This window comes from Salvelinus sp. IW2-2015, linkage group LG18, assembly GCF_002910315.2.
Source record: "Salvelinus sp. IW2-2015 linkage group LG18, ASM291031v2, whole genome shotgun sequence".
Lineage (NCBI taxonomy): Eukaryota > Metazoa > Chordata > Actinopteri > Salmoniformes > Salmonidae > Salvelinus > Salvelinus sp. IW2-2015.
Genome location: NC_036858.1, coordinates 46,752,576 through 46,768,360, shown reverse-complemented (window position 1 = coordinate 46,768,360; position 15,785 = coordinate 46,752,576). Strand labels below are relative to the sequence as shown.

Genomic DNA, 15,785 nt, shown 5'->3' with positions numbered 1-15,785 from the left:
CTGTGGAGAGCCCTGTCTATGATCCTGTTCTGCAGGTATCAGGTATCAGCAGGAGTCTCTGGCCCTCATCGCCATCTACGGCAACCGCTTCACCGAGCGTATTGCCAACAGCATGTGGACCATCACTCTGGACCCCGACCCCCTGCACTATCACCGGCGGCCCCCTTTCACTTTCGGGACATCTGCCGGCTGCAGGTTTGGAACCAAGTGCAAGTATAAGCACCAGATGCCCACCAAGGTGAACGCCTCGGGCCCCCAAGACCCAGTGCGAGCCAGCCAGCCTGAATTCAGCTCTACAAAGTATGAGCTGGAGGACCTTATATAGACAGGTGTGTGACTTTCCAACTCATGTCCAATCAATTGAATTTACCACAGGTGGACTCCAATCAAGTTGTAGAAACATCTCAAGGATGATCAATGGAAACAGGATGCACCTGAGCTCAATTTCGAAGTCTCATAGCAAAGGGTCTGAATACTTATGTAAATAAGGTATTTCTGGTATTTTATGTTTTTGTATATTAGCAAAAATGTCTAAAAACCTGTTTTCGCTTTGTCATTATGGGGTGTTGTATGTAGATTGCTGAGAATTTTTATCCATTTTAGAATAAGGCTGTAACGTAACAAAATGTGGAAAGAGTCAAGGGGTCTGAATACTTCCCGAAGGCATGAAGAGAAGACAGAGGGCCATCAGCAAGAGAACACCAAACTGTGTCGAGAGTTCAGGAGAAAACAGGTAGAGTAGAGAGTGTACATCATTCTGGGCTGTTACTACCAGGGTTTTTTCTAGATTAAAAAGGGTCTTAGGGCCTCCCGAGTGGCGCAGCGGTCTAAGGCACTACAGAGGCGTCACTACAGATCTGGGTTCGAACCCGGGCTGTGTCGCAGCAGGCCGCGACTGAGAGACATATGAGGCGACGCACAATTGGCCCAGCGTCATCTTGGTTAGTGTAGGGTTTGGCTGGCCGGGATGTCCTTGTCCCATCGCACTCTAGCGATTCCTGTGGCGGGCCGGGCGCATGCACGCTGATATGGTCGCCAGTTGGACGATGTTTCCTCCAACACATCGGTGTGGCTGGCTTCCGAGTTAAGCAAGCAGTGTGTCAAGAAGCAGTGCGGCTTGGCAGGGTCATGTTTTGGAAGACGCATGGCTCTCGACCTTCGCCTCTCCCGAGTCCGTATGGGAGTTGCAGCGATGGGACAAGACTGGAACTACCAACTGGGGAGAAAAAGGGGTAAAAAGTTTAGGTGGTGGGGGCATGGCAGGGCCAATTTTCTGCAATTATAATAATTTCTCCATGGAGCTGAGAGACGTTTTTGTCGTTTTAAAGCAAATGTCCTGCAATTCGACACATTTTCCCATGCAGCTGAGAGACTTAGTCGACCCGAAAAAACACTAAGGCCTGCACAAGGATTTCAATAGCAGAAAAATCCCTGACTACAGTACAAGAGAGAAATGTAAGCAGCCTGTCATGCTATTTAGCGCCATCTATTGGTGTTATGGGGGAATTGCGATTTATCAGTCCTGTCCAATACTAGTCATGCCTGTAAACCTTACAGCTAAAATCATAAGTGGTCATGTCCCTAGTGATGATATTGGAATCTCTGTTTGCTCCACCTAATCCCCTGTTACTGTTCCTCTCTCTGCCAGTCATCCAGGCATTTCAACTCCATGGTGCAGCAGAGACTCAAGCTGGCTGACTGGAATGAGAAGGACCTACTGATGTGAAATGATGGTATTAGATTTGTTGCATGCTGCAGTGTTCTATGTTTGATGTTAACTTGGTGTTAAGATCTGATGTCTTTGTGTTGGTCTTCTACAGGTGTGGTAAGACCACCCAGATCCCTTAGTTCATTCTGGATGCGTCTCTGAGTGGGCCGGCCGACCAGGTGGCTAACATCATCTGCACCCAGCCCTGCCATATCTTTGCCATCTCTGTGGCTGAGAGGGTGGCACAGTAGCAGTACAGAACACCTCGGTAACTCAGGGGCTACCAGATCCGTCTGGAGACCATCGGGGTCAGTGGAACTCAATGTTGTACACACGCTCACATGCATAATCTTGCATTCTAGTTAAAGCTGTTGTTGAACTTCAATTAAACTTGCACTCGCTCTCTTGCTCTCTCTCTCTCTCTCTCTCTCTCTCTCGCTCTCTCTCTCTCTCTCACTACATGTCCCCCCCTTCCTTCCTTCCTCCCTCTACCAGGCTGCTGTATTGCACCACAGGAATGCTGCTGAGGAGGCTGGGGGGGAGGCAGACCTCACAGGGATCTCTCATATCATAGTGGATGAGGTGCCCGAGCGCACAGAGGAGAGGTGAGATCACACATTGTGAGGACCTCTCCTTTATAAGTATGCATAAGCATCCCTTCGTAAGCCAACAGCATATAGACTCACTCACTATTGTGCCAGTTGTCTCATCCTGATTTTCTCTCTCTCTCTCTCTCTCTCTCTCTCTCTCTCTCTCTCCCCCCCCATCTCTCTCCCTCAGTGACTTCCTCCTGCTGGTGGTGAAGGATCTGATGGTCCAGAGCCCGAACTGAAGTTCATCCTGCTGAGTGCCACCCTGAAAGCTGACCGCTTCTCCCTGTACTACACCAACTGCAACACCATCCACATACTGATGCACACTATCTACCCCAGCACACACCATCCACATCCTTCAAGCCTCTTGGTGTATTTAGGGCAAAGTGGATAACAGTGGATATAACAGTATTGTTAGACGAGTCAGCAGTTATGTCATGATGATCTCTGGTGTTTTCCAGGACACACTTTCCTCGTCTACCAGTTTTTCCTAGAAGATGCCATTGCCAAAACCTGGTAAATATCACACTCCCAACCCTGAAATATTGTACCATAAACCCAACAAGGTATTGTTTCTGTTCTTCAGGTGTATGTGACCTATACTCTCTCCTTTCCTCCCAGATACATAATTGAGGATGTCAGTCCGTTAATGCGCTCAGGAGGGGGGGACAAGTCCTCATCGGGCAGCGGGAGGGACAGAGGCGGGCCCAAAGACCCTGTGGACTAGCTGGGAGACAACATGTGGTCCATCAGGAACCTCCAAAAGAAAGACTTCATTAAAGACTCCAACCCTGACCAGCAGCTCAGCCTGCAGGAACTCACTATTCCAATACAAATCAAAGGTGAGGCTTTTGTTGATCTCCCTGTCCCCTCAGCTAAATACACCACACTATGTCAGCGTCTCAAATGGCACCCTATTCCCTGTAGTCCACTACTACTCTGAGAATGTTAATCAGGATGTTTTTGTTTGTTTAAAGACACCAAGATGTCTGTGCTGAAGACCAGCTCTGCCTGGATAAGATCTGGACCTGGTGCAGAGCGTGCTGGAGTATATGGTGGACGGGGACAATAGCTACCCTCCAGGTGAGAGAGCACTACAGACAGATGGAATGGCAGATGGATAGTCACACAGTGAACGTTTAGTTTCTTGATTTCCCTTTAGGTAACACTTTACATGAAGTTATGCTGTATCTGTGTATTTATACTGGAAATCTCCATTATGAACAATGTCTCCTTCCCTGTCCAGGTGCTGTGTTGGTGCTGCTGGGCCTGGCTGAGATTAAGATGCTCTATGAGCAGCTCCAGACCAACAGGATGTTCAACAACCGGAAGAGAGCCAAGTAGGGAAATACAGGGAGCACTGTACTGGATGAATTTGCAGGATTGCTAGAATTATGAGTTGTAGAGTTTTGCATAAATATGTGGTTGTGATGGGTTTAGTTTTTATACAGGTGTGTGTGTTCTGGTACAGATGTAGATGGGTTATGTTTGTTGTGAATATAGTTGTGTGTGTGTGTGTTGGTGTGCTGGCTGTGTGTGTGTGTGTGTGTGTGTGTGTGTGTGTGTGTGTGTGTGTGTGTGTGTGTGTGTGTGTGTAGTAAAGTGCGTGTGATTGTGTGTCAGGTGTGTGATGTACCAGCTCTACTCGTCACTGTCTTTTTTTGTATTATTTTTTTTTGTATTTATTTATATAAGTATTTTTTTGTACATCTACTCCACAATTTCATGATATCCAATTAGTAGTTGGTCTTGTCCCATCGCTGCAATTCCTCTACGGACTCGGGAGAGGTGAAGGTCGAGAGCCATGCGTCCTCCGAAACACGACACTGCTAAGCCGCACTGCTTCTTGACACACTGCTCACTTAACCCAGAAACCAGCTGCACCAATGTGTCGGTGGAATGACCGTCCAGCTGGCGCCCGAAGTCAGTTTACAGACGCCCGGCCCGCCGCAAGGAGTCACTAGAGCTTGAGGGGACAAGGAAATCCCTGTCAGCCAAACCCTCCTCTAACCCGGACGACGCTGGGCCAATTGTGCGCTGCCTCATGGGTCTCCCGGTCACGGCCGGCTGTGACACAGCCTGGGATCGTACCCGGGTTTGTAGTGACGCTTAGTCCGCTGCACCACTCGGGAGGTCCAATCGTTCCTGTTTAACGAGGAGCAGCAGGTTGTGTTCAGCTGGTCACCAAGATCATCATCACCACCAATTTCGCAGAGACCTCCTTCACTATCAATGACATGGTCTATGTGGTCGACTCGGGCAAGATAAAGGAGAAAGGGTACTGTAACCTCTGACCTCTAAACCCTCGGATGTTCTGCAGACAGGGGCTGTGTTCCAATACTCTCAACTGGTTTCCATTAGATAAGTGCAAACTATGTTAATGTGTACAACTCATATATTTTCTATACTAACCTGTTATAAGGAGTGGACCAAATCATTGATAGCAGTGCATAATTGGCTGATTATAATACACACTGGGCTAGACGGCATGTGAGTGTTATTTTGCTGTCTTTCCCCTCAGTTACAACGCTTCTAAGAGCATGGAGGGCCTGGAGGAGTCGTGAGTGACCCATGCCAATGCCCTGCAGAGGAGGGGGTGAGCGGGCCATTTGGCCTCAGGGGTCTGCTTCCACTTCTTCACCATCCACTGCTACCAACACCAGCTGGCTGAACAGAGCTGCCAGAGATCCAGAGAGTCCCCTCGGAGCAGCTCTGCCTCAGGCAAGCAGACCATTACAGGATTCTCCCTACATCGGGAGTAAAATTTGCCTAATCTCGAAGGCTGAGATTCACTATGAAGGAATTTTATACACCATTGACACTGAAAATTCGACTGTTGCTCTCACCAAAGTCCGCTCCTTTTCTACTGAGGACCGCTCTACTGACCAATTCCAGTCTTCCAGTAAATAATTATCAACTTAAACAACTTAGTCAAAATCCTTTGCCAGCAGCATACCACCCTGCATCCCACTGCTGGCTTACTTCTGAAACTTAGCAGGGTTGGTCCTGGATGGGAGACCAGATGCTGCTGGAAGTGGTGTTGGAGGGCCAGTAGGAGGTACTCTTTCCTGTGGTCTAAAAAAAATATCCCAATGCCCCAGGGCAATGATTGGGAACACTGCTCTGTGTAGGGTGCCGTCTTTCGGATGGGATGTTAAACGGGTATCGTGACTCTTTGTGGTCACCCATGCCAGTTATTGTAAGAGTAGGGGTGTTAACCCCGGTGTCCTGGCTAAATTCCCAATCTGGCCCTCATACCATCATGACCACCTAATCATCCCCAGCTTCCAATTGCTTCCTCCATCCTCTCCCCTGTTGTTGCTGTACATGAGAATGTGTTTTCAGTCAACTTACCTGGTTAAATAAGAGTTGAATAATTTCTAATGTCACCTAACTACAGCACTGTGCCTCTGGTGCTCTTAAGGGACCAATTAGTGTTATTTACTTTGAATCTTCCCTGGATTTTCAATGTAGATACTCATGACATGTTGTCACCAATGCAAACATATTTTCACTTTGAGATTTCCCAACACTGCCCCCTTTCTCCACCTCTCTCTATCCCCTCTTTCCTTCTCTCTCTCAGGATTAGGGTGCAGTGTTGGGTGTGTTTGTGGAGCGGCTGTTGGAGTCTGTTCTCTCGGAGGATGCCCCCAGCCATGGGCAGTCTGGACGTGGCCAAGCAACGTCTGCAAGACCTGGGGGCTCTGACGGCCGACGAGAAGCTCACCCCTCTGAACTACCACCTGGCCTGTCTGCCCATGGACGTCCACATTAGCAAACTCATGCTGTTTGGTGCCATCTTCCGCTGCCTGGACCCTGCCCTCACAGACGCTGCCAGCCTGGCCTTCCCCCTTCAAAAGGCACTTTTTACTACTGTTTGCCTGAGTTTACTAATGGCAGTCTATCAGAGCCTTGGGTTGAATTGGAATGAGTAGAAATGTGAACTTCCGTGAGGCTTTCCATTTTCACACAGACGGTCACAAGTTTCTCTCTCCTATTTTTTTCTCTTATTTTTTTCTCTTCTCCTGCAGTGTTTTCTTCCTGCTGCCAGGTGTCTCCTTGGGATAAGAGGGAGGAGGCCAATGAGAATAAGCTGAGTTACGCCCTGGCTAACAGTGACCATCTGGCCCTGCTGCAGGGATACAAAGTGCTGTACTTTACACACTGGACTGAACCTCTCTACTGTTTATCCCCTAACCATGTCACGAATATTAACACACACTAGCACTATAACAAATAGTTATACTGAAATACTGAAATGATACCTGAACCAGCTATGAAAAATTGCATTTGCCTTGAGACACAGATGCACATGTTCTGAGTGGCAATGCAAGATGTAGAACCAACTAAAACACCGGGTAGAATACAGATTATCTGCTGTGGACATGTGACTGTCTAATGTAATGTGTTGCTGTTGCACACGGCTGGTGTGGTGCAGCCAAGAACGTGAACTAGGCTTGGTTTCAGTACTGCTGAGAGAACTTCTTGCCTGGCAGGGCCTTACAGGTCAGATACTGTTCTGTGGCATCTATCCTGACAGGTGGCATTATTACAGTGTTGTATTGTACGGTACTTGCAAGAGTCTGAGATGTGCTTTGTGGTTTGCAGGAGATAACCAGTCTGAAGAGGCAGTTTACAGAGCTGCTGTCTGACATTGGCTTTGTCAAGGAGGGACTGAGGGCCAGAGTCATGGAGAGAATGGCTGCCAAATGGACTGAGGGTGTCCTGGAGGCTAGGGGCTGTGAGGTAGAACACACACACATATATGTTTCAATCAGAATTATACAGTACCTAAGATAGAAATTAGTGATGGGACGTTGGGTTCTTTTTACTGACTTGGATCTTTTCAACTCGTTCAGTCAAACAAACAAATCTTTAGACTGTAATGCCCATAGCACGCAGGACACTACCAGCGAACAATGAATAATAAACAAAATTATTAGGATTCTTCAAGCCTCTCGTTCACCATAGGGGCTTATTGGAGCTGTCATTTGTGACTGAGACTTATAAAAGTGTGCTTCAAGCAATGTACATTTTTGATTGCTAGGCATACAAATAACATCATTTATACCTTTGAAACAAGGTCTAGTTGCTGCCACAACCGGACTAGATTGTGAACAACTCAATGGCAGAATGCCATTGCTTGACTTCTGCACAATATCGTTCGCAAACTGCAGCAGCCCCCAAGTTCAAGTTTTTTGAGCAGAGGCAGGCTGTGTATGTTTTGGTTCTGCAAAGCTGTGTTCATTGATAACATTCAATAATAAATTCATTGCATTTCGTTCTTGAACCATGCCATCAATTATCAAAACATGTATTGGTCTTCTCTATTCTGCCTGGAGCATGATCTATTTTCCTGCGTGAACATGTGAAATCAAATCCAATTTTATTTGTTACACATGCTTTTTATTTATTACACATGCTTCGTAAACAACAGTGAAATGCTTACTTACGGGTCCTTTTCCAATAATGCAGAGTTAAAGATAAAAAATATATAAATAGTAAAACGAGTAATAAATACACAGTGACTAACAATAACGAGTAAAATATGAAATGGCTTTATACAGGGAGTACCAGTACCGAGTTGATGTGCAGGGGTACGAGGTAGCTATGTACATATCAGTAGGGGTAAAGTGACTAGACAACTAAATAGATAATGGACTGAGCAGTAGCAGCAGCGTGTGTGGAGCGAGTAAGCACGCGTGTGTGGAGCAGTAGCAGCAGCGTGTGTGAGCAGTAGCAGCAGCGTGTGTGGAGCAGTAGCAGGCAGCGTGTGTGGAGCAGTAGCAGCAGCGTGTGTGGAGCAGGTAGCAGCAGCGGTGTTGGAGCAGTAGCAGCAGCGGGTGTGCAGCAGTAGCAGCAGCGTGTGTGGAGCAGTAGCAGCAGCAGCAGCGTGTGTGGAGCAGTAGCAGCAGCGTGTGTGGAGCAGTAGCAGCAGCGTGTGTGAGCAGTAGCAAGCAGCAGGGTGTGGAGCAGTAGCAGCAGCAGCAGCGTGTGTGGAGCAGTAGCAGCTAGCAGCAGCGTGTTGGCAGCAGTAGCAGCAGCGTGTGTGGAGCAGTAGCAGCAGCGTGTGTGGAGCAGTAGCAGCAGCGTGTGTGGAGCAGTAGCAGCAGCGTGTGTGGTGTCAGTACGCATATGTGCGCATGTTGTGTGTGTGTCTGTGTGTTGCGGTGTGTATGTGTGCATAGAATAGAGTCAGTGTAAGAGAGTTAGTTCATAAAAGGGTCAATGCAGGTAGTCCGGTTAGCCATTTGATTAGTAGTATTAGTAGTATTGTGGCTTGGGGGTAGAAGCTGTTCAGGGTCCTGTTAGTTCCAGACTTGGTGTACTGGTACCGCTTGCCGAGATAGACAGTTGGTGGTCTCCGGAGCCGCTGAGCCGGAGGAGCGCATATTAATCCTGCTGTAGGATTCATTGCAGCCAGCAGGTTAAATGAACAACTAAAATGAATGTGTCACTCAGAAAAAGGAATCGTGACTCGAGTCAGTAAAAAGTAGTTCAAAAAGAACGACTCGTTCGTGAGCTGCAAATTATTAATATAAATGCTGCATTGTCACATGAAATCTGTTCATAAATCATGCAAGTTAATCTCCACAGGCCAACCTCAACTCTGACAACATTGACAACATCAGGTTGCTCTGTGCTGCCCTTTATCCCAATGTAGTTCAGGTGAGCCTTTACCCATCCAGCATGATCAACAGCTCAGTACTTGTATAATGTACACTGAAAAAATATATAAACGCAACATGCAACAATTTCGAAGTTACAGTTCATAGGAAATCAGTCAATTGAAATAAATAAATGAGGCCCTAATCTATGCATTTCACATGACTGGGAATACAGATATGCACCTGTTGGTCACAGATACCTTTAAAAAAAAGTAGGGGCATGGATCAGAAAACCAGTCAGTATCTGGTGTGACCACCATTTGCCTCATGCAGCGCAACACATCTCCTTCGCATAGAGTTGATCAGGCTGTTGATTGTGGCCTGTGGAATGTTGTCCCACCCCTTTTCAATAGCTTTGCGAAGTTGCTAGATATTGGCGAGAACTGGAACAAGCTTTCGTATACGTCGATCCAGAGCATCCCGAACATGCTCAATGGGTGACGTGTCTGAGTATGCAGGCCATAGAAGAACTGGGACGTTTTCAGCTTCCAGGCATGGGCCATGGGGCACCCTGTTCACAACGTTGACATCAGCAAACCGCTTGCCCACACGACACCATACATGCTGTCGGCCATCTGCCCTGTACAGTTGAAACTGGGATTAATCTGTGAAGAGCACACTTCCCCAGTGTGCCAGGGGCCATCGAAGTAAAGCATTTGCCCACTGAAGTTGGTTACGACGCCGAACTGCAGTCAGGTTAAGACCCTGGTGAGGACGACGAGCATGCAGAGTAGCATCCCTGAGAGGGTTTCAGACAGTTTGTGCAAACCCACAGTTAAATCAGCTGTTCGGTGGCTGGTTTCAGACAAATTTGTGCAAACCCACAGTTAAATCAGCTGTTCGGGTGGCTGGTCTCAGACGATCCCGCAGGCGTGGTTTCACGTGGTCTGCAGTTGTGAGGCCGGTTGGATGTACTGCCACATTTTTAAAATGACATTGGAGGCGGCTTATGGTAGAGAAATTAACATTAAATTAGCTAGCAACAGCTTAGGTGGACATTCCTACAGTCAGCATGCCAATTGCACAGTCCCTCAACTTGAGACATCTGTGGCATTGTGTTGTGTGACAAAAGTGCACATTTTAGTGTGGCCTTTTAATGTCCCCAGCACAAGGTGCACCTGTGTACTGATCATGCTGTTTAACCAGCTTCTTAATATGCCACACCTGTCAGGTGGATGGATTATCTTGGCAAAATAGAAATGTTCACTAACAGGGATGTAAACAAATTTGTGCGCAACATTTGAGAGAAATAAGCTTTTTGTGCGTCCTCACCAGGGTCTTAACCTGACTGCAGTTCGGCGTCGTAACCAATGGAACATTTCTGGGATCTTTTATTTCAGCTCATGAAACATGGGACCAACACTTTACATGTTGCGTTTTATATTTTTGCTCAGTATATGTACCTTAGCTAAGCCATTGTTTCCTGTGCTAGGTGAGGTCTCCTCGTGAGAAGTTCAAGCAGACCAGTAAAGGCGCGGTGAAGATGAAGACGAGCTGTGCTACATGACCAAGAATGAATACACCCCTCCTCCGTTAACTACAACTTCCGCACAGTGAGAATAAACTACAGAGACATAACCAATACTATTTTACAGTAACTAAAAAGTTCATACAAAACAACCACACAAGCTGTTTTTTTGTTTTGTTCTAGTTGTTTATTGGTCAAGTGGTGGTTTCCGGGGGCACTACGACAGCCCCTACATGGTGTACCATGAGAAGGAGAAGATGAGCCAAGGGTTCATCAGAGACTGCAGCATGGTGTCAGTGTACCCCCTGGTTCTGTTCAGAGGGGGACAGGTTAACGTGGAGCTGCAGAAGGGAGAGTTCGTCATCTCCCCAGAAAAAGTACCTTGTCTACAGCCGCTACATAAAATCAGTACTACTGCTCTGAGAAAAGGAGCACTATGTACAGCAGGTGTTTTACTTCCACCCAATGCCTGTGTAGGAGACATGTGACAGTGGCTCATAGCCAAGGAACGGAAATCATTCCAAGAAATGTACTACCGTGTTTCCATTTTCTTCAAAACTGTTTGCCAATGTCTTGAATCTCTTCAAGTTGTATATCAGAGATAGATATATCAGAGATAGATATAGCCTATTATTCAGTCGTGCAGATGAAAATGGACATTACGATTGTCTCTTGTGTTAACGTTTCAGAAAGAAATGAAAGGGGATCAGAATTTTTTGTTACTGGAAAGGTATGGAATCAACTGGGACATTCCACAAATAGTGTCTTTTATGTCCCTAGACATTGTGTATACATTTTGATCAAACATTCAATTTAGCAGTTAGATCACATACACCGATGCTTTAACTAAACTATGTTAAAATTTCCAATAGCAGTGTGCTTTCATTCAAATAAGATATTTATTTTCTCTGAGAATGTTGGCATGTCCAACACCATGTACGTCCATCTTCTAGGAAGATTTTAATGCACTTAACCCCAAGATTTTCCTAAGTCTTCACCGTCATTGTAAAGCCCTAGTTATTTTGTTGCTTTGTATCTGGGAATTAAAGGGAGCAGAATTTCTTGTTGGCATAACTGGTAAGGATGTTAAGGGAGGATGTGGTTCCATCATTGGGGTGCCAGGATGGAGAAGAGCTTTGATTGGGCTGAGCGGGAGCTGCCCCCCAAGCAGGAGTGGGAGGACCAAGAGACCAGAGGTGGCAGAATGGAGTACTCGGGCCTCCCGAGTGGCGCAGTTGTCTAAGGCACTGTATCACAGTGCTAGCTGTGTCACTAGAGATCCTGGTTCGAGTCCAGGCTCTGTTGCAGGCGACCGGGAGACCAATGGGGCGGCGCACAATTGGCCCAGTGTTGTCTGGGTTAGGGGAGGGTTTGGCCGGCAGGGATGTTCTTGTCCCATCGTGCACTAGCGACTCCTGTGGCGGGCCGGGTGCAATGCATGCTGACACGGTCGCCAGGTGTACAGTGTTTCCTCCGACACATTGGTGTGGCTGGCTTCCGGGTTAAATGGGCATTGTGTCAAGAAGCAGTGCGGCTTGGCTGGGTTGTGTTTCAGAGGACGCACAGCTCTCAACCACCTCTCCCGAGTCCGTATGGGAGTTGCAGCGATGGGACAAGACTGTAACTACCAATTGGATACCACAAAATTGGGGACAAAAAGCGGTTACATTTTTTATATAAGAATGGAGTACTCGGGTTGGAGTGTTGGGTTTGAGCATAGCCTGGTAGGGAGGGGCAGTTCCTCTTGCTGCTCTGTAGGTAAGCACCATGGTCTTGTATTGGAAACAGAATGTGAAATTGATAGCCTACGGCAAAGAAATACCCAGGGGGTTGTTTTGTCATGAACACATCCTATCAACAGATGGAGCTATTGAACTAAACTCTGGGGTGGCTCTCATTTACCACTGACTGATACTAGTGCAGGTACTTGTTCGCAAGTGCAAGCATTTGCATTAAAATAATGATTATGACCAAAACATACAATTAAACCTTTTTTCCAAGGTAATGCAAAGTCACTTGAACATAGTTCAAAAACACAGCATCTGCTTTATACAAATGTTTGATAAAAGGTATTTTGGCTCAACATACCATATTATAAATGTGGGTATTACATATTTTACATTGTCTATTCACCCTTTTATGTGTCCGTTTCAAGAGATCTTTGTGCTGATTAATTAATGATCGATGCAGAAATATGCTTTCCTCTGACAGTCCATTCAAAACCGCACAGACTAGACTTCAACCTTTGTGTATTTTGATGAAGACATATTTTGATAATGGAACTGTTGGCAGTCCTGTATGTATGAATTTATTTGAAATAAGCTTGCTGCTATGTATCAAATACCAATATGAAAGAAACTAATATAGAGTGTGCTAAGTGCACACCAGATTCCTATGCGGTCTGTATTTTCTGAAGGGCACTCGCTTTTCTGTCACATAATTCCAGTGCCAGAACTTCTTAAGTGGTTTCTCTGAAACACTGATTCAGACACATTTTTCCCTGTTGGTACAGTGGCTTGCGAAAGTATTCACCCCCTTGGCATTTTTCCTATTTTGTTGCCTTAAAACCTGGAATTATAACCACAATTAGTTTTTTTGTGGGTTTGTATCATTTGATTTACACAACATGCCTACCACTTTGAAGAAGCTAAAGATGTTTTATTGTAAAACAAACAAGAAATAAGACAAAAAAAACTGAAAACTGGAGCGTGCATAACTATTCACCCCCCCAAAGTCAATACTTTGTAGAGCCACCTTTTGCAGCAATTACAGCTGCAAGTCTCTTGGGGTATGTCTCTATAAACTTTGCACATCTAGCCACTGGGATTTTTGCCCATTCTTCAAGGCAAAACTGCTCCAGCTCCTTCAAGTTAGATGGGTTCCGCTGGTGTACCGCAATCTAAGTCATACCACAGATTCTCAATTGGATTGAGGTCTGGGCTTTGACTAGGCCATTCTAAGACATTAAATGTTTCCCCTTAAACCACTTGAGTGTTGCTTTAGCAGTATGCTTAGGGTCATTGACCTGCTGAAAGGTGAACCTCCGTTCCCAGTCTCAAATCTCTGGAAGACTGAAACAGGTTTCCCTCAAGAATTTCCCTGTAATTAGCGCCATCCATTATTCCTTCAATTCTGACCAGTTTCCCAGTCCCTGCCGATTAAAAATACCCCCACAGCATGATGCTGCCAACACCATTCTTCACTGTGGGGATGGGGTTCTCTGGGTGATGAGAGGTGTTGGGTTTGCGCCAGACATAGCATTTTCCTTGATGGCAAAAAAGCTCCATTTTAGCCTCATCTGACCAGAGTACCTTCTTCCATATATTTGGGGAGTATTCCACATGCCTTTTGGCGAACACCAAACATGTTTGCTTATTTTTTTCTTTAAGCAATGGATTTTTTCTGGCCACTCTTGCATAAAGCCCAGCTCGGTGCAGTGTACGGCTTAAAGTGGTCCTATGGACAGATACTCCAATCTCCGCTGTGGAGCTTTGCAGCTTGTTCAGGGTTATCTTTGGTCTCTTTGTTGCCTCACCGATTAATGCCCTCCTTGCATGGTCCGTGAGTTTTGGTGGGCGGCCCTCTCTTGGCAGGTTTGTTGTGGTGCCATATTCTTTCCATTTTTTAATAATGGATTTAATGGTGCTCTGTGGAATGTTCAAAGTTTCTGATATTTTTTTGTAACCCAACCCTGATCTGTACTTCTCCACAACTTTGTCTCTGACCTGTTTGAAGAGCTCCTTGGTCTTCAAGGTGCCGCTTAGTGGTGTTGCAGACTCTGGGGCCTTTCAGAACAGGTGTAGATGTACTGAGATCATGTGACACTTAGATTGCACACAGGTGGACTTTATTTAACTAATTATGTGGCTTCTGAATGTAATTGGTTGCACCAGATCTTATTTAGGGGCTTCATAGCAAAGGGGGTGAATACATATGCACGCGACACTTTTCCGTTTTTTATTTTGTATAATTTTTTTGAAATAAGTAATTTTTTTCATTTCACGTTCATTTCACACCAATTTTGACTATTTTGTGTATGTCCATTATATGAAATCCAAATAAAAATCTATTTAAATTACAGGTTGTAATTCAACAAAATAGGAAAAACGCAGAGGGGGATGAATACTTTTGTAAGGCACTGTAGGTATAGCTGAATCACAACACATTAGTATTCTCCATCCATGTGATGTGAAAATTAAGGTGTCACTGTGCTCCTTTGATACACCATCCCTGCCAGTGAGTATTGAATTAGCAGGCTACATCATGGCAGGGGCTGCAGTTCAGACTGTGATTCAGCTGCTAGCTCAATTCTGGGAATGTTTGCTCTTTGATGGATCCCATACAGATATCTGTAGTTAGACACATTAGACAGAGACAGACACACACACTTTTTTTGATGGGATAATTGTGGTTATCAGCACAGTGTAGAAGAGTAAAGCATGGCATTTTACATAATTATAAATCAGCAATTAATTTCTCCATCTGTAAGTGGTCAGCCTAATGCTTCGTTCTGTCAGAGTTCAGATATAACCCTCCCTCTCGTTCTGTCAGAGTTCAGATATAACCCTCCCTCTCATTTTGTCCCTCTTTCCCCACCCCTCTCTCTCTCTCTCTCTCTCTGAAGGTTATTTTAGTCTTTGTCCATCTCAGGAGGCTGTTTGAGATGTTTGAGTGGTTTGCTACCTGATTCAAATAATGATTATCTTAATTGAACCAATTTGTCCTCAGTCTCCACCACGGCTGCTGATAGGAAGGGAAGAGGGGGAGCTTTAAAAAAACATCACTCACCGTGCTCCACCCTCAGAATGCTTCCATGTGTTGTTGAATGGTAGAAATGCACTTTTTTTTGTCATGTGGGTAGGAAAAAGCCCCTCAGGTGTGACATGACATCTCCAGTAAAGTGGATGTGGAGTTAACATTGTTACATCACACCAGATGACAAAACCCATTGTTGTTCATGGCATCTCAACACCCTGTCTGTTTGTCTGGGGAGAGATGACTGGATCTGCCCTCTGCGCCCTCTACTGAAGGCATGGCCGAGCAACAGGGAAAGTAGATCATCAGATGCAGTGGACCATGGGATTAGATCCTGCAAGAGCACAGCTGCCTAAAACATGTGCTGCCATAATGGCCATCAGGAAAGGGCATCTGGGACCCACGCAAACACACACACACACACACACACAAACGACTGATGAGGTCATTTACAAGAATGGATAACTTGGAAAACAGATCAAATTGATTCATTTCTTGGTTCTGTCAGTTTAATCTCTGAATAAGATGTATATTATTAAATTGATTGTGGGTCTACTTAATCGTGTGAAAACAGTTACGTTTTCTTACTAATA

The 15,785-nt window shown here is 45.6% G+C and overlaps 1 pseudogene; it reads left to right on the top strand.

The window, feature by feature from the left end:
• Window positions 1-625: 625 nt before the first annotated feature.
• LOC111977940 (putative ATP-dependent RNA helicase DHX57) lies at window positions 626-11,175 on the top strand (annotated as a pseudogene).
• Window positions 11,176-15,785: the final 4,610 nt, after the last annotated feature.